The sequence below is a fragment of the Rhipicephalus sanguineus genome, chromosome 2, assembly GCF_013339695.2.
Source record: "Rhipicephalus sanguineus isolate Rsan-2018 chromosome 2, BIME_Rsan_1.4, whole genome shotgun sequence".
In the NCBI taxonomy this organism is placed as follows: Eukaryota; Metazoa; Arthropoda; class Arachnida; order Ixodida; family Ixodidae; genus Rhipicephalus; species Rhipicephalus sanguineus.
In genome coordinates, this window is record NC_051177.1 from 171,732,599 (window position 1) to 171,757,229 (window position 24,631).

General features: G+C 48.9%; 1 long non-coding RNA gene across 1 annotated transcript; it reads left to right on the plus strand.

The window, feature by feature from the left end:
* Window positions 1-533: 533 nt before the first annotated feature.
* Window positions 534-24,380, plus strand: LOC119383860 (uncharacterized). Its single transcript, XR_005181775.2, has 3 exons — window positions 534-618; window positions 22,035-22,103; window positions 24,278-24,380. It is a non-coding gene; the product is annotated as an uncharacterized LOC119383860 (long non-coding RNA).
* The last annotated feature ends 251 nt before the right edge of the window (window positions 24,381-24,631 follow it).

Genomic DNA, 24,631 nt, shown 5'->3' on the forward strand with positions numbered 1-24,631 from the left:
CTATAACGGCCAGACATTGGACGTGGCACGTCTAGAAAAACTGCCGATTCATTGCCAGTCGTCGCCGTCGAGATAACGCAGACGCACAGCGCTCTTTTTTCTGCGCACTGAGGTGAAGCGACAGTCTCGGGGCGTGCGTACTGTTTCTTTGATTCTCTTTTATTTATTGCCGCGTCACTGCATACGTCATGGCGGGACTTTTGAATTCTTTAAGGTCGATACGCCACGTGGTGTCGTTCACGCGAACTAGGCCGCTGGTGTCCAGAAAAGCTGCATACGTTGAGGACACGTGCAGGCTTCGCAATGCTCTGAAGGATGTCCGTTCAAATTCATCTTCAAGTTATTTGCGCACTTTCACATTTGATCATTAACCCCCTGCCTTCTTTCTTTTCCGCTATTGTGCGCCTTTTCAGTTGTTAGTCGGCGTTTCTGGTGTCTTGACTTTTCTATCATGTCCGTGTTTGCACGCCGTGTCTCTTTAACTTTATTTTATGCTGTTTTCAAACAGTAAGACTTTCTGTCATTTAGGTGAAGAACATCAGTGTTGGCTGTGAGTTCGGCTGTGCCAGCTCCTTAGCAACTTATCGCATTCGTCTCCCACCGAGGTGTGAATGTTGGGTGAGTAGATTCTCTTTCCCATGAAAGAACTAAAATCAAACGGGCTTACATTAACAGTGCGTCAGCTGATAAAAGCATAAGTGTTGATGAAGTGTTATACTAATAAATATAAGTGATTATGAGTAGGTATCCCAAAAATAAATTAAAAGACCATGGATGACGAGGTTAAACCAGGATTGTCAAGTGATAGCAGCAACTACTGCGGAAAGCTTGCCGCGCCGGTGTACTGCGCGTCGGCGCCACCGCGTGGCATGCAACGGCACGCTGTCCACATTTATATTCGTATAGAAAACAACGGCTCAAGTTTCTCCGCCGACTCCAGCGCCTACCATTCTCCTACCGGAGAAAGCAAACATATTTCAAGTTGTACGACCCCTTCGTACCCCTCGCTTCCCTATCTGCTGCACCGCGCTCGCGCTGCAAATGCGGCGGCTTTATTTTTGTGTGTGTTTGCATTCACGCAAGGCCGCGTTTGCGAGGCTCGCGCAGCACGTGAAACGTCTCTCGTTCGCGATGCCTCGTTCTCTCATTCGCGATGGAAGACTGGTAGTTACTGTTATGTTAACTGTCATAACGGCACTGTAAAGACAGGAAGGGACTGATTCCACCAGTCAAGTTCTACTGATTCCCAAATAGATGGCCCTAAACAAACAGACTGCAGGCAAGGATTCCTGACGTACACTGAACAAAGTAAACAATTTTTGTTGCATGCGCTAGCAGTGCATGGTCCAAGTTCACGCGTGCAGCAAAAATGAGTAGTATGCGCACGAAGCATTGAACACAACCGGAGTTCATTCCGGCTTCACAAGTGCACTGATCATTCGAGGTACTGCGAGATACACGCCTGTGTCTCGGTCGCGCAGGCACTGAAGCAGGAATTAATATATGCTTTCAACTTCCGTCTTTTACCAGTATTAGAAAATCACGAAGCTATACAGAGTGTGGCGCGCACCCAAGTTACACATCTCCAATGTAAATAGTGCGCCGCCGCGATGGCTTGAAGTGGTTAGTGGGAGGGGAATAGTAGAGGCGGGGACGCAATTTCATGACGTGCGCCGCGGCGGTATGTCAAGGCGAAGATAAGTTCGTAAAATGTGCGGAACTTTTACTTTTTATTTTGGTGAAATCGATCAGCCAGCTCGGACGCCTTACCTCAGTGTGCCAGACTTTTTGCTTTGAGGTCTCGTGAAACAACGCGCGTAGCAGAGGCGCCTCATGAGTGTTCGAGAAATCAAGCAAGCCATTCGTGACGAAATTGCAGCCATTGATGAGGATCTACGAAGGCGCGTGTGCGACTTCAAAAAACTCCAGGCCTGCGCTAAAACCGCAGCACAGTCACAGCGAAAGCTGGAAGAGCGGCGTTTCTAGAGCCCGTTAAGCTCTCTTGGGGCTACAATACAAGTACACTAGAAAGGTACCCACTACGCCATAAATCACAATTTTTGTGAAGTTAGGAAGCACCTACTAAGCCATTATTCGTCATTCTGCGGAGAAGCGAGGCACCAGCTACACGTCTGTAAGGCATTATGTGCACTTTGTTCACGCGACGACTGATGACGATGAAGAATTATGGCTCAGCCCTTTCTAATGGGTTGGAATCTTTAAACGGCCCACCAGTTATGTAATTTGCATTGGGTGACGCCCGGTCGCTATTTCCCTCTCCCGTCATACTGTATAACATACGTTGACGTGGGAAAGAGACGGGGGGTGGGAGCGAAGAACTTTACTGAGACCCCGAGGAAATGAATCATACGCTTATGGGCTTCCTTGGCAACCAATACAAGTGCCCTTGCGAGGAACCCACTACGCTATAAATCATTGTAATTTTACTGAGACCCAGAGGAAGTGTATCATGCGCTTATGGGCTTCCTTGGCAACCAATCCAAGTGCACTTGCGAGGAACCCACTACGCTCTAAATAATTGTAATTTTTGAGAAGTAGGCCAGCAGGCACTCTGCCATTTTTTGTCATTCTACGGAGAGCGTTGGTACCTGCTAAACCCATGTAAGGCATTATGCGCACTTTGTTGATGCTGTGCCTGATGATGAAGAATTATGGCAGGGTCCTTTGTAATGGGTTGGAAGCATTCAACAACCTGCTCGTTGCGCAATTCGCATTGTGTGACGCCTGGTTACAGAATTCGCGTTGTGCTACGCTTGGTGCTTATTTTACTCTTCTACCACGCTATATTGCATATGCTAATGTGGTTCCTTCCCGACGTGAAGCCTGTCTAGGACCTTTTTGCAAAGCAGTATCAAGCACCAGCATGGCTCAGAGGTTGAATACTGGGCTCCCACGCAGACGGCCCAGGTTCGAACCTCGTTTCATCCTGGAATTTTTTCTTATTTAGTTTTTTTTCTTATTTCGAGCGATACTGGTTACGGACACCGGCGGCGGCGGCGGCGGCGGACAACTACGGCGCCAAAAACGGCCGGTGAAATGATCTCATAACAGCTTTCGCTGTAAAAGCGTTTGCAACAATGCATTGCTGTAGATGGAGGCATTCTACGAGATGTAGTCATGAAGAAGTAAGCTCGTAATTGGTGGTAAATAAGCGACCCACTTGCTCCTATTTATAGACACTAATTTCTTACTTACTTCTATATACAACATATAGCCTGCCGAAAAATGTCAGTTGATTCCGCGCCACCCTGTACTTACGCTGCTGGCGCTATTATATATCAGGGATCTCAGTCTCCTATAAGCTAGCGGGATGCAGTAACGAAAAGTCACAGTGAAGAAGGTAAGACTGACGGGGGGCTTAGTTTGTACAGAATGTCAGCTAACGTTGCCATTTGAAAGGCGACATTCCCCATATCTAATATATGGCTAATTTCTGAAGAACATTTGACGTCGGGATTCCAACAACATATCGATAACGATCTCTAGAATGACTAAAATATGGATAACGATTCTGAAAGATAGCTTTTGTATTTTCCGGTTATGTTTCAATACATAGCGACCACATGATGTGCCTGACGAGAAAAAAAGGCTTCAGACCAGTCATATCTGTGTAGCTCATACATACACGTCGCTTGTTAAGCAGATAAAAGAAATTGGAATAAAGACAGTCGTGTGCGGGGCGCGGGCGGCTGGCGTACTGTTCTACATCGTAGGGAACGTACAAGCGAAATGTGTGTACACATGTTATATGTCTGCTGTGCGGTGATATATTTAGTACGCCTAAGCACTGTAGATGGAAATGCCCGGTCCACCACAAATTGGTAGCAGATAAATTCAGTGAGAAACAGCGAAACGCACTTCACCCTGACGAGGACGATGTCATCTGCTGTTACATGCTCGGTATCTCCTAAACGGCTGAGAAGACGTTGCCCTTTCGCCACATTGCTGCTACGAAAAAGAAGCCTCATTCTCGCGGATCTTAAAACGCCGCAATCAGCACGAAACCGGCGAGACGACGTGCAGTGCGAGTGCACATTGCCCGGAACTCAAGGCGGCGTGATGGGGAGAGTAGTTGTATACTCGAGTTACGAGTTTTCCTGCTCATGCAGCGGCATAGAATGGATAGATGCTATGAGCCTCCCCTTTATAACGGGGCGGTGACATGCGCCACCAGACTCGAAAAAAAAAGACTTTCTTTTTTTTATGTTCGCCTAACGCCTTTGTCTGATTCGATCAAGTCGATCTTACTATAGAAAAACAAAATGAATTCTCAGCCCACTTCTCGGCCCCTTACGCAGAATGTCCTTTTTTTTCTCACTATTTATTTTTGTCCTTTCTCCCTAGTTTTTTGCCGCCAATACTCCAACCGTGCCTTACCTATTTATATCGCGGACGTCTTCAGTTTTCCATTGTCCCTAAAACCAAGACCTTCATGTAGGCTGGTGCCCAAAAATACACCTGGGTGAATATATCCACATTCAATCAGAACAAGCTCCGTCGCTTCCTTATGTTCCCCACAGCATCGTTCTTCTTCTTTACTGAATGTCGCTTTATAACTACGCGTCCTAAGGCAAGCCAACCTCGCTTCAAACAGTAAAGCCCTTCCCCTTGAATTAACATAAAATGCCTCCCTCCTAATTTCGTTTTTGCCCCTTCGTTAGTTACTCAGAGCCGCATTTTTTTTTTGTTTACTGCCATCCAATAAATCCTCTCCGCCTCTCTGACTTTTCGCTTAACGCTCTTTGTTGGCATATCGCCTACACTGCCAACCGTATATTTGCTGGTAAGTCTCCTAGTTCTTTTTATCCACTGTGTTGCCAACGCTCTTCCTATATAAATATAAGAACACCTTCTCTGCTCATCTACTCTATTTCATATTCCTTAGCTTCTCTTCGCACCTCATTTTGCACTGAGCTTCCCTCACCTCAAAACTCGCCCATCTCATATCGCCTTTTACAGCCTCATTTGTCGTCTTACCGTGAGCGCCCAACGCAAGCCGCCCCACAGTCCTTGATTCACATTCATTCCAGATTGCACTCCTGACGTCATGCACACCACCGAGTTCCCAATTGCAAGCCCCGGAACCATTACACCTTTCCACAGACCTCGAAGCACCACGCACCTGTTGTATCCCCATAACATTCTGTGCTTCATTATTGCAGATTCCTCTTTCCTTTTGATGCCGAGGCTTTTTCCTGTACCACCATGTATATATCACCATCATTTACCCCTACTCCGATATAACTGTATTCGCTTATCCTCGGTATTTCTTGGCCCTGCATTGACACCTCCTGATTATTGGATCATTGAATACTGCAGAGCCGAGCGCTGCACTGCCCAGCACCGCAGTGCCCCTACGCAGTGCCTATTGTCCTCCATTGCCGGAACAGTAGTCACATGACAGGAGTTGACGTCTCGAGGCGCCCGCCGGCTCGTGACTCTCGCCGACCGATCAAGAGGGGTGCGTGGAAGAAGAAACCAACCGACACTGCGCATGCCTATTGCTGTGGCGACGCACGTGCGAGGAAGAACAGGAGGAAATTGACGTGGCATGAGCTTCAAGTTAAAAAATTAATGAAGAGCGTTTTCTGGGTTTGTCGCGGGAGGAGTAGACTTATCTCTCTAGAAAACAATTTCCAGCAAATTTTCATTTCATAGCTATTTTTAAAGCAGTCTGCATAAGACGCAGCTTCTCTGGTTAGTAGGTGGCCGCGATAATATACATTTTCGCCTGGAACTGGCATTCGGCTTCAGAAGCAAATCACTTCCCTTTCTGCGTGGTAATTAAATGAAATTCCTAGTTTGGTCCTGTCGCCAATATAATATTGTCAGTGCTACTGCTAGTAAGACCCAGCGTTGACAGCGCTGTGTGTCGATCTGTTCTATTATTCTTTTTCATAACGCACTGCACGTTCTACGCAGCCGAGCGCTAACTGCTTCCTTCTTCACGAGCGCTGTACGCGGAGCGAATTGTGGCATGCGGCCCATGCTCAAGGCGTGTGGCGCTATAGGACTCCTCCCCGTAGAGCTGAAGCTAGAGAACCCGCCCAGTGTATGTGCTTAGATGTGATTATGAAGGGACGGCGGGTGCGAGGGTGGCGGCGTAGGTTGGGTTAAGTTGATCGGCAACCACGACGCCTTCGCGGCCATTAATGTTGTTTGGCGTGAACGTCTTAGGCATACGATGGACAATGCGCAAAGGGCCATCGTAGGCCGGGCTGAGAGGTGGACACACGTAGTCACGCCGAACAGAAACATGGCTTCAGATATCAAGATCGTGGCCGGAAAAGGCTGAAAAGCCTGACCGGAGGTGTCGGTCAGCAGTAATTACAGCACCAAGCTAAAATGCATCCTTGGGCGAGTTGGTACGACATACTTGAAATAAGAGCACCGCAAACGACAAGCGACCTGTAAAATACGATAAAAGGCAACAGCGCTGTTGTCTGTGTCTTTCTCTAGCTGGTCCTCTGTCTTTCGCGGTTTTTTTTTTTTCAAGTAAAACAGCTAGGTCACGATACGTGGTACGCAGCGCCCGAATGTAGGCGGAAGCATTATGGGCGCAAAGTGGCGACAAAGTTTCAAATGATTCTCCTGGAACGCGCAGGGGAACGCCGTAGACAAGTTCAGCCGAAGAGCAGCCTAGCTCAGTCGTCTGTACTGATCGGATGCCTAGTAGCGTGAGGGGAAAGTGGACGACCGAGCGTTCCCTTGGCTGATAAGCGGTGAGAAGAGCCTTCGGTTGTCAATGAAGTCGTCCTACAACGCCATTGGCGGAACAATAGTAGACATTCGTATGGATGTGTCGAGCGCCCGGAATGTTGGCAAGCACGGTGAATAGGGCTAATTGAAACTGTCAGCCTTGGTCAGTGGTGACGACAGAAGGGCATCCGAAACGCCGAACCCAGCCGCTCATCAAAATCGTAGCAAGTGTCTACGTCACGATGTCAGTAATGGGAATCACCTCTGGCTGTCTAGTGAAGTGATCCGCACATGTTAGCAGGTAACAGGTCCAACGTGAGGACGAGAGAGGGCCTACAATGCCGAGGTGTGCGTGGGAAAAGTCGCGTCTGGAGGCCGAAATGGAATTTTGAAGTGACGGTGTGGCGATGAACTTCAGCGCACTGGTATTGAAGGCAGGTTCGCGCCCAGCGACGGACGTCTGCATTCATGCTTGACCAAAGGAATCGTGTGGCGGCTGGCTTCCGCATCGCGTGAATACCAGGGTGGCTTGTGTTGTGCCTTGCCGTCGTAGCTTAGCAGTGACGTGTCGCGCTGCTAAGCTCGAAGACGCGGGTTCGATTCTTGCCCATGGAGGCCACATTTTTATGGAGGCAAAATGCAAGAACACCCGTGTACTTAGACCTACGTATATGTTAAAGGAACCCAGGTAACCTATATTCATATCGTGGTTTCGGCGCGTAAAACACTATCAATTACTATACCTTGCGTCCTCTGCGTTTAAGGAGAAAGCCATAAGGGCCTCACATACGCTGGCTTTGAAAAAAGCGACTTGCGGTACAAAAACCCACGTGACCTCACAGAAGGGTTCGACCGAGAATCGAACCGAAATACATTGAGTGGCACTGAAGTACTCTACCACATAACCATGATAGTGCTTGCAGCCGCTTTGGAAAATAACCTATACGCTAATATTGCGCAAGGAGTCACGCTAACAGATGTAATATTATGTGTCAGAAGCGTAGAATAACATCAGGCGTCGCTCCGTGTGAATTGCGCAACGAATACTTCATTGAAATCTGTCAGATCATTACAAAGAGCAAAGCTAAAATTTACCATCATCATCATCAACGCCTGAAGGTATTGACGTGACCTCTCCAGCTCTGACGACGCCAATTATGATGCTGATAAAATAGCCACACCGGATAGCTTTCACCTTCGAGGCTTTTTAGGCTTATGAATAAGAGACACTGAGAGTTTTCCTAGCGGAGCTGTAAATGGCAGACCTGCTTGTTGTTGGCGTCAGTCCGCGTAAGTCCACAAACCGACAAAAAACCACTTGACCTCCTTCGAGCCTGAGATTACGTCACGTAACGACGTCATTGCGCTGTTTAAAGGCCAACTCCGGCGATTATTCGAGGTCGATGGATCTCAATGAAATTCGCTGGGTACGTTCCTTTGCACGTTTCCGTCATTTATGCCAAATTGCAGGCTTGAGACATGCGCAGATTGTTTGCAAATGAATTTTAAAGATTGTCTGCAAACGCCCTCCTGGCTTCCCAATTTATTGGCAACATTGCGTCTGTGACGTCAGTATTGGGAAGGCGGCGGAAGTGACGTAGCCGAGGGCACCGCTAACTTCGGCGCTTAGGCCGCTACAGCGAGCGTCTGCTGTGCACAAGGCGACAGACAGCGTTGGTTTGGCCGGCGCTTCGCTGGTCGTACCGGCTGTCACAGTTTTCATACTCCGCGACGGCGTGACCGGCATGCCTTGCACGACTTCCGGTTCGTTCGTAACAACGTCTACGTCATACGTAGACAGTACACTCGGTTGGGTTTCGGTTTCGGTGTTGCGCTTTTTGCTTATTTAAAGTTATTCTCCAATTTGCCGAGTATTTCTGCTATCGGGCCCGTAACAGGAGCGTCTCAGGAACATAAAAGCACCATTACTTTGAGATGGCCGAAAATCGCCGGAGTTGGCCTTTAAGCTAAAACGCAGACGTTGTTGAAACTGAAGAAAAGCACTTATTTGCCCACTTTCACATAGTACGCCTGCTAGACGAATTATACAATTTACAGTATGCCCTTGCATTATGTTGAGCAATCGGCAGTGTTCCACTAATGACGAGCGAGTAATGTTCACCCCTGCCAGAAACGCAAGCCTATGTCGTTCGCTAGTCATGTCTCACGAGGTGTGGTGTATTAGAGTGAACAGTCCCAGCGGAGCTCCTCAAAGCTCGCACTAAAATCGACCGCGCGTAACCCTCACCGATGTCTAAGAGCCATTACTCATGGCCCCATGCAGGCCCTTGCTTGTTCAAGGCGGCGTGAGAGAGCCACCACCTGACTTTGCTCCACCGGATAGGAGTCACAGAGGTCATCGTATACCGTCGCTGGAAGGCTTTGGTGGAAGGATTAAAGAAAGTGACTGCCTTTAGTTTCTCCAGGTGGCTTACTGACAACAGTACAGCCAATGTTCATATTTTCCCACGCTGACGTTGCGATAGCCGTATTGTGTATTAAGATACATCCCAAATACAGACGCTGATGCATGTCATCACAGACATCATGATACAGACACGATACACAAAGTGTATAATGTAGTACCTAAGATGTATGTACCTTCGATACTTCCCAGCGCTGACGTACTTACCTAGGGTATGTTTTACACCACAAATTTTCCCAGCGTTGACGTACTTACCTAGGGTATGTTTTACACCACCACTTGTTACTTTTGTACGTGAATTACACGTCCAGGTGGAAATCCTCGGGCGTAGCTAAACTGCCATTCATGTGAATAAGTAACACAGTCTCGTGAATTAGGTTTTTCATTGCGATAGCAATTATATGGAGAGTCTCGACGGTTTTTTGCCGTCGCCGTCATGTCCCGTATGAAGTCCAAATTGATAAGATCCTCCCGCGCATGGCATTTTCTACCGCGGGGGAATTTTAGGGGCGAAGCTCCTTAAGGCGGCACCCGTTCGTCCCTCGTAGTCGTAGTAGTAGTCGTAGTGCGTAACCATTCTTACGCTTTGACCTCCAAGGTGGTGCCGGTGGGAGATTTTTCCTGTGCGTTGTTGAACAATAAAAAATTCGCAGCGTGCGCGTTAACTAAAAGCCGAATTCTTCGGTCTCTCATTCCCCATTAGCAGCCATTGGCATGTTCCAGTAGGAAACGTTAGTAGAAGTAGAAGTGTAAGTGTTAGCTAAAAGCCGACTTCTTCTGTCTCTCATTCCCATTAGCAGCCATTGTTTACCTCCAAGGTAGTGCCTGGTGAGATTTCTCCTTTGCGTCATTAAACAATAAAAATTTTGTTCAAAACGCCGTTGATTGATGAAATAAACCAACGAAAGACGCCAGATGTTTTGTAAAAGCAAAAAGAAAGAACGCCAGATGTTTCTAAAGCAAAATGAAAAGACGCCAGCTGCTTAACGAAAGACGCCAGATGTTTTCTAAAGCAATGGTTTTCTAAACAATGAAAATTCACAGCGTACATGTAAAATTAAAGTGAGCTGCAAGTCGTCATAACTCATCGAACCTTTAGTATAAACGCGCCCGATCTCACGTCGGTGATGATGTACTGGGCAGAACTCACTGAAGATTCACGGTTTACCGATGAACCTCCGCAGCTTCGCCCACTCATCATCATTCACTCCGTGGATATGCTGTGATTTTTTTACTCTGTCGAAGCAGCCTCGACTCTTATGAATACTCTGCACCCATTGACGTGAAACTGCGACACCGACGCCGTGGTTTCGTCACTAACTGCAAAATAAAGTTTTATTTTTTCTACAGAATTGTCTAAAATGATGTTTTGAGACAGCTTTGAATGCTTATAGTAAAGTTCCCGTTGCTGAAGCCAGCAACAAGAAATAATACATACGAATATATTCTGTTGACAACCTGTCCTTGACCTGTTTTAAAAAACGAACCTGCTCTCACGGTGCGTAATGCACTTTTTATACCAGCCTATAACTAGAACTTGGAAAAAGGCCACAGCGCACCTTAAATGGACATCTAATTAAAGTAATGCTTTCGCCGCAGATGTGCCTCGTAAATTTGCGAAAGCTGGCAAGAGTGGCGAGTTGGGCGGCTTGGTAAAGCGCATGTTTAATCGTTAAATAACGCAAAAAGACAAGGAAACAAAAAGCTAAACTTTCACACGTTACTGGCCGTCGCCATGGAGACGCCACTTTGCCATGGAGACCCACCGCGACGCTACTGTTCAATGTTGTGGGAACGCACGCACGCCGGCTAGCTATAGATAGCGCCATATGCTGCGCAGTCGTGGTGCGCGTGGCCGACTCGCGTGGCGCCCCCGGTGACTGGTTTCTCGGCTGCCCAAATAAATTAACGCTGCTGTTCCGGCTTCTGGACTTCATCGCAAAGCGCGGATTGGCATGGCTGGTACCAAATCATCATCATACGACCTCCCACTGAAAGACACACCTCGGGGCTCCATCTTGTCTCCATTTTTATTCAATATCGGCCTACGGAAACTGGTCCTCCAGCTAGAGACTGTGCCAAACCTGGGCTGTGCCTTTTAGGCGGACGATGATATGCTATGGGCAACAAAGGGCTCCTGTGGAGAACGACAAGATGTACTGCAAACCGCTATAGACATGCTTCAAGGCTACCTCCCCGCAGCAGGCATGTCATGCGCACCTAACAAATCGGAATATTCGCAAATCACACCCACGCACTCAGTCCAACCGTGCACCCGCGCTGCAGCTGGAAATTGCCGGACAGATCACCAATAGGACCCCAGTAGCTCGAATACTAGGCATGCACGTGCAAGAAAACAACAGCGTAAAGACTGCAATAGGCAAACTCAAACATACCGTAAAGAGTATTGCATCCCTTATAGCTAGAATTGCGCGAAGTAATGATGAGATGACAGAAGCAGACACGGTACGCCTTGTACATGCCTTCGTTCACAGCCGAGTCACATTTGCTCTTCCCTTTCAAGCAACACACAAGCCCGAAATAGAGCAGATTGACAGGCTCATAAGAATTGCATACAAAGCAGCACTGCGACTTCCGAACAGCACAAGCACAGAAAAACTCATGGGACTCTGCATGCATAATACGTATGAAGAATTGGCAGCCGCCACGCTAATCGCACAGCGAGAACGACTCACCACTGCGCACCAGGGAAGAAAACTGCTACAGAGGCTGGGATCTCACTCCTCAATATTGTGGCGATGAGACGGTCATTGTACCCAAGCAAATACGCGATCAAATCATCGTGGAACAAGTTCCAAAAAACATGCACCCGCTCTACAACAAAAAGCGTCAAGCGCGAGCACGGAAACTCCTGCAGAGAAGTAGCGATCCAGACGCCTACTTTACCGGCGCCAGTCTTTATCCCGCGCCACCACAAGGCTCTAGAAAACAAGCATATGCATTGGCAGTGACTAACCAAAGCAAAGTCGTGGCCTGCGCGTCCCTACCCACCAGATCAAGTGCAGAGGCAGCAGCCATAGCCTTGGCAATCAGTGAAGCCGAAAGAAGGGGGCGCCCAGCGTATAATTTGACAGACTCACAAGCTGCATGTCACTTATACCTTAGAGGCAGTTAATTTCCTTTCCCTACTATCCTCTGCTAGCTTCAACACTAGCTAAGGGGGAAGGTGTTTGAGGTTCGAATCGGCGCCCCTCGATGACTCGAGTGCACGGTGGCAGCGCGAAGGAAGAGCCGTTGTCCAGTGAAGAGACGCTTTATTGCCACGCTCAGGCGTCTGCCCGGGTCCAAGCCCGAACCTCCGCTCTCCTCTCACATCCAAAACAGCCTCTTTTCAACGTTCAGTTAGACAAAGAGTCCCTCAACAAACCAATCACACTTGGGGGTTGGCATCACCACAACCAATGGCACAAACACTTTCATGACAGACACGGCATTGGTCTAACGTACGACACAATCTACAACACGCGAGGGGATAGGTTCACTGCGCAACACGTGTCATCTCACTCTCCCCTACGTTATAGTCTGAGCATGTCCCTGACGTCCGCCAGCTCCGAAAGCTCGGCTCGGGCTCAACCGGCCCGAGTACCAACGTCTCTTTCAAGAAGCCGCCACACAAGCAGCCAGAAATTCCCCAGGCCCTGGCCACTGGTGAAATGTGTACGCGATAGTGCGTTGCTCGCCAGTCTAATGACACTCGGTCATTACATGCAGCTGGGGGCCGGTTCACCTGAACGCTCCGAGTTCCGTAATTACGACCAGACAGCGATTGTACACAAAGACATCCCCCGGTCGCATCCGGCCAAGCGGTCGCAAGACCAATTCCTCGCGTTCCCTTTTGCGGCGCCGACACGTGTTTCTTGTTAGCAGCAGGTTCTCGGAACGGCAGCGCAGGTAAACGCTCAAAGGGGTGCATGCGGATGCTAAACAATAACTGAAACCAGGCGTCCGTGTGTCGCGGTCGTCCCACCGGCGCGACGGTCTTCCCGTTCAGCTCCTATCTCCTCCCTTTTGTTACAAGCAAGGAGGCGGCTTTGGGGGCCCTGCGCTTTGACGGCGTCACCACAGAGTCGCCTTTCTTTCCCAGAGCGGGGCCTTCCGCGTCTGCTCTTTGCGGCGCCGACACGCGGGAATCTCTCTGCGCTGCGCAGTTTGTACACTGAACCACACAACAACACGCCGACTCTGCATGCCTCAGACTGACTCCTCCCCCCTCAAGAGTGTTACTGGACACTCGATGTCCACGTAACACGATAAAAAAAACAAAAAAAAAACACCGCACAAAATAAATACGAAACTCTTCACGCACGCAAGTGCTGGACCAATTTCCATTTCACACTCAAAATAACAACTTTCTCGACATACTGCGGAGAAGAAACAAACAAAATCCGTGCGACGACCAACAATTATGACACACTCTGAATGAAATCAACAGTATTAATGAGCTCATGGTAGCTTGACACAAGGCACGCAACCTTTCCGGAGTCCTGTTGCATAGTGTCTCTCACATTCACCGCACCATCATTGTCCCAACACGTGAGACTCACTTTGTGCGCCCTTCAGGCCCCGCAGAACACACTCAAAGGAGGCGACGGACTCCGCGTCAGCTCTATCTTAGGCTCAAAGGATCGCACCCGGTTCGAAAAAGAATCAACACATTCCCCAAAACATCGCTTCGTTACATAGCAACACTGGCCCTACAAAACAAATCTGATACACCTATGCACACAGTTCTATGACTTAAGGGTAAGTCTACACTGCAATAACAAAAGGAATGCCTACGATAACAAGACATTTTCATATATACACAAATGTTCGTCTTTCTGAGCTACGTTACAAGCACTTGACACTTATATCCGAAATGCAAAAAGAAAACTTGCTCATTCATTCGATCCAGAGTAACTAGTTCAATGGCTACCGATAAAGTAATAAACAGTCTGCTTCAAACATAACAGGCTACTTACATAACATTTATAACAGTCTACTGACATAACGGTTGTATGAACACAACCCAAATGATCATCCGAGACGCGAGAGAGCATCAGCAGCCTTGTTCAGCGCACCTTTGATATGAACAATTTCTATGTCATATTTTTGGATCGCCAATGCCCACCGCGTTAGCCTAGCACTTGAGGGGGCCGCGCGAGTCAGGAAAGTCAGCGGGTCATGGTCGGTCATTATTTTGACCTTTGTGCCAAATAGCTACGTACCCAAAGACTCTAGCGCCCACACAATTGCAAACGCCTCCCGTTCAATTGTGGACCACTTTTGTTGCGACGGGCTCAATTTTTTACTAAGGAATGCAACTGGCCGTTCAGTTTCACCTATCCTTTGGGAGAGGCAAGCTCCAATTGCCGTTTCCGATGCATCCGTGGCCAAACAAAATGGTTTGCTGGGGTCTGGTGCTGTCATCCCAGGAATTGACGCGAGGGCCTCTTTAACTGAATCGAAAGCAACCTGTGCCTCCGAGTTCCACGGCAGTGTGTTCGGCACCCTTTTGTTTGTGAGTGCTGTTAGGGGCAAGACGAGCCTTGAATAGTTCGGCACATAGTCCCGATAGTAGTTCAGAAGCCCTAGGACACTCCTCAGTTCGCGTTTTGTCGTAGGCGGCTTCAGCCGTTGGATAGCGCGTACCTTGTCAGAGTCCGGAGCGTGTAAACCTGACCCCACCACGTGTCCGAGATATTTGACCTGTGGCTGAGCGAACTTGCATTTTGCCGGGTTTACCGTGAGGCCTGCCTCCTGAATTGCTCGCAATACTGCCTGTAGGTGGCGCATGTGGTCTTGCCATGTCTCAGAATATATAGCTATATCGTCAATGTAAGCACATGCATACTGACGATGGTTGCTGAGCAACTCATTTACTACTCGCTGAAACGTTGCCGCAGAATTACTCAACCCGTAAGGCATAACCTTCCATGCATACAAGCCACTGGGTGTTGCAAACGCTGTCAACCTTTGCGATTCTTCGTCTAGCGGTATTTGCCAATACCCGCGGGTCATGTCTAATACTGATATATATTTTGCCCTGGCTATAGAGTACAAGAGCTCGGTCACATTTCCCATAGGGAATTGGTCAGGTTCTGTAACGGAGTTCAAGCTTCTGTAATCTACACATATCCTGATGGATCCGTCCTGTTTGGCCGCACATACCACTGGATGGGCAAAGGCACTCTGCACGGGGTAGATAAAGTCCCACGCCAGCAATTCGTGCATTTGCCGTTCAACTTCTGCCCTTAAGGCCATTGGTACTCTATACATATGTGGTCGTGTCTGCTTAGCACCGGGTGACAATGTGATTTTGTGCTCACCAAACTTGCTTCGGCCAGGCCGGTCCGACATCACCTCTCTATACTCATGAAGAACCGCACTGAGTTCCTCCCTTTGGCTAGAACTTAAATCAGTTGCTTGGGCAGCCACAGAAACTTGGCCGCACGACTTTACAGCATGCGGTGCCATCTCGATGTTCCCGAACTCTGCGTCAGCCTCGAATACCACCCCTACATTGTTAGCCCGCGCGTGATACGGTCGGAGCTTATTAGCATGAACTAGCCTCTCAGCACCCGTTGCGTCCACTACAACGTAACTGTCGGCCCGCGTTCTCTCTTTTACGGCCACTGGTCCTTGCCACTTCGGTTGCAATTTGCTGCCGCCCTCACTTTGCATGACGAGGACTTGATCCCCCACTGAAAACTCCTTCCGGGTGGAGCGAAGGTTATACTGCTGTGTATAAAGCTTCTGGATTTCGCTGCTGCGCTCATCCACAACTTTTGCGACCTCACTCATTTGTTGTCTCAGCTCTTTCAAGTAGACTGCCGCTGGTTTGCTTAGCCCAATCAGAGGAGTCCACTCACCAGTCCACGATTTACGGAGAATGCTGAGGGGCCCATGTGGTGCGCGACCATACATAAGTTCGAACGGTGACTTCCCCGTAATGTCATGCGCCACTTCGCGATATGCCCACAGCAAGCAAGGCACGTAGCGGTCCCAATCTCTCCCGTGCGTGTCGATTACGTGGCGCAGCATACCTTTGAACGTCCCATTCCAGCGTTCCACGATGCCGTTACTCTGCGGGTGATCGGGCGTCGCGAACCTCATTTTTACACCTAACCTATCCATGAGCTCCACCGTTAGTTTGGCAGTGAAATTTGTCCCTTGGTCGCTACCAGGGGCGTAGCCAGAAATTTTTTTCGGGGGGGGGTTCAACCATACTTTATGTATGTTCGTGCGTGTGTATGTATGTGTTCGTGCCTATATGCGCAAGCAAAATTGAAAAATTTCGGGGGGGGGGGGGGTTGAACCCCCCCAACCCCCCCCTTGGCTACGCCCCTGGTCGCTACATATCAGCTCAGGCGTTCCGCAGCGACTAAACACATCTATTAGAGCTTGACACGTTGCCTTGGCTGTCAATGCCCGCAGTGGAATCACTTCTGCCCACCGTGTACACAGGTCAACAACACTTAAAGCATACTTATGACCTCGCGAGGAAGCTGGCTCAAGGGGGCCTATGCAGTCAAGATAAATTACTTCAAAAGGTGTCTGCGGTCTGTTCAAAGGCGTTATAGGCACCTGATCGGTCTTAAGCCGACGCGCGTGAACCTGACACCCATGACAGCTCTGACAATGGCGCTTTACATCCGATCCCAATGATGGCCAATGAAAGGAGGCTTTAATGCGCTTTTTCGTTTTCTTTTCTGAGAAGTGACCACCGCAAGGGCTGTCGTGTGCCAACTCCAGCACTTCGGCTCGGCGCGACTTTGGTACTACTAACTGGAGGCACTGTTTCCCGTCTAACTGCTCCCTATGATAGAGCAACTGACCGTCAATTACCATGCCGTGCGACCCGTCTTTTGCCTGGCGCCAAGCATCGGCCAGTGACTCATCTCGTTTTTGCTCCTCTGCGAAAGAACTCTCAGTGACCGGCCCAAGCCGCTCGCTGTTCTCAATAATATCTTCTCCTACAGAATTCTGACTTTCTAACTGACCCTGCTCCAAACATGACGTGGAATTAGACGCCTGCGGTTCCAACGCCTGTGCGTCCTGCTCCTCCTCTCCTTTATCTTCTAACGAGGTGTTTGCCTCACCCTCGGTGTTAGGTACCTGTTGCTCACTGCTTGGTGGTTCCTCTAATGTGCGCTGCACGGCGTTAGCACTAGGGTTAGAGCCTTGAGACACCTGCTCTTGGTCTCTCAATGGTAAATGCTGCTCCGGTGCCATCTCCTGTGTAGTGCAGCTGATTCCCATATCATACTCCTTCAGGTCACTCATTAACTCTTGACGGCAAAGACGAAGGCATTCGTAATCTTCCGGAGTAAGTAGTACGGACGCACTGGTACTCAACTGATCAGTTACGGCGCAAAGTAAAGTCACACGCTGAGTAGCGCTCCCTGACGAGTGTGGAAGGCCGAGAGGTACATACATTAGGCGCGCTGTAACGCCCTCACCGAAAGCACCAGTTAGCTTTATTATGCCACTACTCTGACCCAAAATCTCGGCAGTTACCTCCTTCGCCCGTATCACTGTTATATCCGCACCTGAGTCAATGCGCGCGAAACAGGGCTTGTCTCCGATGAAAATTTCGATCCTTGGATCTCCCATCAGTGAATTGTTCATAAAGGCAGGGTACCGCGACGGTGTGGCTGGTCTCTCAAATGACCTTTCCTTCTGGGGAGCTACGCACGCAACCTCTGCTTTCTTAGCGGCAGTGTCTCGTGAAGACTCGCAATCCCTTTGAAAGTGGCCCCTTTGTCCGCATCCAAAACATACTCCTGAGTTAGGGCTGAAGTTTGGACCAGTGGATTGTTTGGGGTGCGGCCTATAATTCTGATTTCTTACTGCAGTGCCGCGGTAATTGCTCTGCCTGCTGCCGTCGAGGCTTTCTTCAAAATTTGCGGCTAACTCCGCTATATCCTTGGGCTTCAACCAGCCCTTTACTTCCTGCTGAGTGACCAGTGAGCGGAGATCACTTGACATTAACTGCTTCAGCCTACCTGCTATCAGCAATTCCTGAAGGCTCTCAAATGACTGCACCTCTCTACTTCTGAGGTAGTATGTGAACATTGTCTCCAGGCGTGCTGTCACTTGGCTCCAAGACTCATCTGCCTCTCTTTTAATTTCTAGAAACATTCGGCGGTACTCACTTGGAGTCATCCGCAGTTCCTTTAAAACTTTAGATTTTAGATCTGGGTACGCCATTACCCCAGCCTCCGATTGATTGGCAACGAATGTCCGCATCTTGTCACTTAAGAATGGCAATATAACAGTGCCCTGCACTTCCTCAGGTATGCTCAACGCTGCAAAAAGGGCGTCCACATTCTTGAACCAGGCGGGAATCATTGGCTCATTAGTGGGCATGGGCGCAAGGACTGCTTTCAGCTCTTTCGCGTACCATCCAATACCACTATGCCGGTTCCGGATTTCCGGCTCCTCTGAAGAGGCACGCGACGACCTCATCTTCTCCAGCTCAAGCTTGAGCTTTAATGCTTCTATCTCAAGCATCAACTCCCGAGTGCGATCCGATCCATTTACACTGTCACCTTCCATAACATTTCCCTCTGAATCCGACATCTCCCAGAGTGTGCCTGAACGCAAGTGCATTCAGTAAAAAGGGCCCCGAGAGAGCACAAAGCGAGCCTCACCTTGCCGTGATGCGTCGCCCACCGTCGTTGTCAGTTGCAGCCATAGGTCGGCAAAAAGTGTGGAGCTCACTCAGACTCACTCATGAAATATATTTTGCCCTGAGAGCTCACTCGGACTCAGACTCACCAATTTTTTTCTCCACCGGACTCACTCGGACTCAGACTCACTGAAATGTTTCTCAGCCGGACTCACTCTGACTCAAACTCACCAAAATATTACTCACTCGAACTCACTCAGACTCAGACTCACGGCTCTATCTGAGTCTGAGTGAGTCTGAGTGAGTCGACTCATGAGTCGGTTAGCGTATAATTGGCTTTCTTGACCATGGTGTCAATGCTCTTTAACACCAATATCTGGCGTAATTGATGCTCTACTTGGCACCACCTTTTGACCTCGTACCTTCAAATATCAGTTATCAGTGGTTGCAATCCAGTAAGGACATTTTTTTGAAAGAGGTAACTCCCAGATATATTTTTATCAAGAATTTTCTGTGAAAGAGATTGCGGGGGGAGGTGAACCTGCCCCCCCCCCCCATACGTAACTCACGCCTTTGATTGATAAATATAGAGCTGGTGTATCAATGCTAGTGCTTTGAAGTATGTGTGAGTCGGCGGGAGTATAAACGTGAGCCGACATAGGGCTGATAGTAATGGTGAAGTTGTGTAGAAATAACGATAGGTCGGCAAAACAGTGTGGTGCTCACTCAGACTCACTCATGAAATATATTTTGCCCTGAGAGCTCACTCGGACTCAGACTCACCAAATTTTTTCTCCACCGGACTCACTCGGACTCAGACTCACTGAAATTTTTCTCAACCGGACTCACTCGGACTCAAACTCACCAAAATATTACTCACTCGAACTCACTCAGACTCAGACTCATGGCTCGATCTGAGTCTGAGTGAGTCTGAGTGAGTCGACTCATGAGTGAGTTTGCCGACCTATGGTTGCAGCTGCGTCCGTCCCGTCTCTGACGCTTGTCGTTACGAAGTCGCTCGATGCTCGCGGTGCTCCACCGGACCACCCTCGCCGTTGCGTCAGTCCCTCACGTCGACGTCTCTTGCCGCTCTCCTCCCGATGCAGGACACCGCAGCGCCTCGTCAGTCGCTCAACGAAGTCGTTCGGGTTCGCCCTTGTTCGCTGACACCCAGCGCTCACGTGTCGCTCAACTCCTGGCTCCAAAGTTGACCGGCAGGCTCGGAATGTCAGTACTGCTTCAGGCAGCTCACCAGCAGGTCCCAATAGCAGCGAGCGTCTTGACAGCTTCGCCGGGCTTCAGCACCTTCCTCGCTGCGGGCTCTCCGATCCTAGGGTCGACTGCGCCAGTTAATTTCCTTTCCCTACTATCCTCTGCTAGCTTCAACACTAGCTAAGGGGGAAGGTGTTTGAGGTTCGAATCGGCGCCCCTCGATGACTCGAGTGCACGGTGGCAGCGCGAAGGAAGAGCCGTTGTCCAGTGAAGAGACGCTTTATTGCCACGCTCAGGCGTCTGCCCGGGTCCAAGCCCGAACCTCCGCTCTCCTCTCACATCCAAAACAGCCTCTTTTCAACGTTCAGTTAGACAAAGAGTCCCTCAACAAACCAATCACACTTGGGGGTTGGCATCACCACAACCAATGGCACAAACACTTTCATGACAGACACGGCATTGGTCTAACGTACGACACAATCTACAACACGCGAGGGGATAGGTTCACTGCGCAACACGTGTCATCTCACTCTCCCCTACGTTATAGTCTGAGCATGCCCCTGACGTCCGCCAGCGCCGAAAGCTCGGCTCGGGCTCAACCGGCCCGAGTACCAACGTCTCTTTCAAGAAGCCGCCACACAAGCAGCCAGAAATTCCCCAGGCCCTGGCCACTGGTGAAATGTGTACGCGATAGTGCGTTGCTCGCCAGTCTAATGACACTCGGTCATTACATGCAGCTGGGGGCCGGTTCACCTGAACGCTCCGAGTTCCGTAATTACGACCAGACAGCGATTGTACACAAAGACATCCCCCGGTCGCATCCGGCCAAGCGGTCGCAAGACCAATTCCTCGCGTTCCCTTTTGCGGCGCCGACACGTGTTTCTTGTTAGCAGCAGGTTCTCGGAACGGCAGCGCAGGTAAACGCTCAAAGGGGTGCATGCGGATGCTAAACAATAACTGAAACCAGGCGTCCGTGTGTCGCGGTCGTCCCACCGGCGCGACGGTCTTCCCGTTCAGCTCCTATCTCCTCCCTTTTGTTACAAGCAAGGAGGCGGCTTTGGCGGCCCTGCGCTTTGACGGCGTCACCACAGAGTCGCCTTTCTTTCCCAGAGCGGGGCCTTCCGCATCTGCTCTTTGCGGCGCCGACACGCGGGAATCTCTCTGCGCTGCGCAGTTTGTACACTGAACCACACAACAACACGCCGACTCTGCATGCCTCAGACTGACTGAGGCACACTTCCAAGATGCGTCACTGATATTTTGGGGCCCACATTGATGGAGGCACAAGGCGTCACTTGGTGCCCACGGCATGACGGCCTGAGGGGGAACGAGGAGACAAACTGCGTAGCTCGCGGACTTACTGGCTGAAACGCAGGACTCTCCTCAGGACATCTCACAGGGCACCATGAAGAACGAAATTTAACAAGCAGGCAGATATTGGAGAACTAACGCCTTACAAGACGCCAGTACGCCCCTCCACATTCCAACTTAAGCAGCCAACAAGCCCGGAATTGGCGCCGCCTCCAAACGAGCACATATCACCACGTATCAAAACTACACGCAATTTTCCACAGGTATACACAACAGGGGTATGCCCCTGGTGTAGTGACCACACAGCCACACTTACACACATGACTTAACAACGTACCGAGCGGCCAGCCCAAGCAGTATCTAGTTGGGTGCGCTCACTACAAATACTCACAACGTGGTCCTGAGGCACGGCTTTCCGAGCTGGCACTTGGGAGCCAACTGGTGACCCTAGACCAGGCCCGGCGAGCCGCCGTGGTCAGTGGGATTCTACAAGAGAGCTCCACCCGGGATTAGCCACGTGCGATAATTCTTCAATAAAGTTTATTCTCTCTCTCTCCGCCCTGCCTCGTGTCTGCGGGGCATTGCACTGACCCTTCTGTATGAGCCGTCAAGTCAATAAATTATTGTTTTTCCGCTTTGGGGCGTCCGTCATCACTGCTTTGACTATGAACGGGTCGCAGCAAGCCCAATACACACAATGCAGAGAAATTATATCGCTTGTTTTTTCTGCAGGTTCATCTGGCAGGACCAGAATCAGAGAAAGCACCGCCGGGTATGGGTGTCAACGAGGCCTTTTTAGAGGTAAGTTCCGCAAAAGTTGTTAGGTCGCAATCATTAAAGTCCTAATGAGACAGCGCGAAAACAAACAACTAAGTTTACACATAAAGCGGCATTTTGAGGCTCTGGTAACCTAATACGTTTTCATAAAAAAAGATGTGAACGAAAATAAGCGAAATAAGCTTCAAAATAGCACAGATTTGGTTCCTTGTCGGATTCTGTAAAGCACAGCTTACGAAGGTTTCTTTTTTTTTAATAAGCAGGTCACTGACTAATATCAAAATAAAATAAAATGCAATTTTTAATTTTATCTTGACATTCGTAAATGACATGCTTAACAATAATGTCTTTACCTGACAAGACTGTATTCCTTCGAACTCTCGACTAGCTTATGGGAAGGTATGTTACCCTTACTTCAGGTGATGTGAGCCATTTAACTACTGTTTTGGGCCAGTAGCCAGCAGTTTCTTTCGGAGTGGGTGGGGGAACTTGCTGAAGGCCTTGACTATTTTAGAAAAACATCTATTTTCAATATTTAATTTTGATAAAACACCCCCTCCATCATAATTTCGTAAAGGGTGGAAGGTGGACCTGGCCCTCACCCCCCCCCCCTCCTTCCTGGCTGCGGGCCTGTACTGTTTACAGTTATTTGCTCATGCGGCAAGTCCCCAGTGCAATGACTGTGTCTCAATCGGAACCGTGGAGACTCTTGTTTGAGTGTCGAACATACTTCGACGAGCGTGCGTTTCAAGAACATTGCATGTTCGATCCCACCGAGACATTTGGCCTTTGGCTGTGTCCTAGGCCATTTACCCTCCCTGATGCGACAGAGGCATGATATAGGTTTTATATTTACATTATTGAACAGTATCGGTGAACTCGATAAACCCTAATTCTACCTTGTCTGCCACTCGAAGCATTGAAACGTGTGACCTCATTGTAGGACGATGCAAACTATGAAGGACTGTACCCCCACACGTCATCGCAGAAGGGTCAGAAAACTCAGTGTCCAACTTTCGCTTTTTTTTCTGCTTTTAGCACTTTTCTTGCGATTCTCTCCTCTTGTCTTGCTCTCCCCACTTCCCTTCACCTCGCAGAATAGCATGTCAGAATTCCTATACGCTGGCTAAATTCTATTCTTTTCAATAAAGTGTTCTCTCTCTCTCACTCTCTCATTGCACACTGGTATATATCCGCGCAAATCATTATTATGCGAAGACAATCACGTGTACGCAGGAAGTAATACGCCTACAGCCGCCCAACGTGTGCTCAGACAGTTACTGGTGACATTCAGGGTTCGAAAATTTTAGATTAAACGGCGCTTAAACAGTTCTCATGACCTGTTAGCGCAAGGGTGTTCGTTAGCGCCGAGTATGTCGCTGAGTATATTGCTGCTGATTTATCACGAGGTCACAACAACGCAAGATGACAATTTGAGCAGTTCTCATCAAAATGCTGCCTCAAGAAAATGGCATTGCGTGTTTCTTTTCATTGACGCCGCTTTCCACACGAGGCACGAGGTACCGCTCTGCTGAATGATGACCGCATTTTTCGAAGCAACCTAGCGGTATTGACACGACATTTGTTCACAGGGTTCGTGGACGAACTCCACCTCTTGCCGTGCGGGTATATCGTAACCATCGTCTAATGGGTACCTGACGCTTGTTGCATTCTCAGCAATGCAAAAGGCAGAGCGAGCGGCTCCGTTGCGACCTAGTGGATCGCTTTTCAGGCAGAGCTGAACTACACGTAGAGATGGCATATTTTTTGTGCGCTGTTTCTCTACGAGAGTAATGTCTTCATATTAAAAATAGCTTTTGCATAAGCCATGCGGTCATTCTCCAGACCGCCAGTCATTCATTGTTTAGTCAAGCAATAGACTGTCGGAGTTAGTCCGTAAGCGCCTTTACCACTGCCAATAACGACAACGTCGTTGCTTGCAAACGCCGTTGGGACCACTTTATAGTCACGAATACAGCCATTCTCGCGCTTATGAATTGTAATTTTATCTATCATGAGCACGCTTTATGTTAAGTGACCTAAAAGATATTTCTGGTACTCCTGTTCTTTTTTTTTCGTTTAGCGAAATAGCACTATACATCATGTAAGCAAGTTAGTGCAAACATTTAAAAATGGACTTCGGAAATAGTTAATTCTGTGGGCGCTTATACTTCCTTGCCTATTTGTTTGCTTTCCAGATCTCGGAGGACAAGAAAAATCATGATCGTGCGTACATTTACATCAAAGGAGAGTGTGCTCAAAACGGATCTTGTATAACACATATTCCAGAATATTTCAAAGAAAAATCATCTGAATAATCTCACAATGAATAAAAGTCGGCAGTCAAAGAAGTGGCAGGAGTGACAGCGGCGCCAAATGCGAGTACTGACACCTTTATATGTCACAGCGTGCCATATGCTTGGGCAGCCTGTTGAATAAACATTACATGGTAGGATGTAGAGCGCTGGGTGATATAAGGCTCTTTTAGGGGCTGTATTAAAAAACTACTCAACATCTCCTTTTGGAGTTGCCTGTGTGGTGCATGAGCGTAG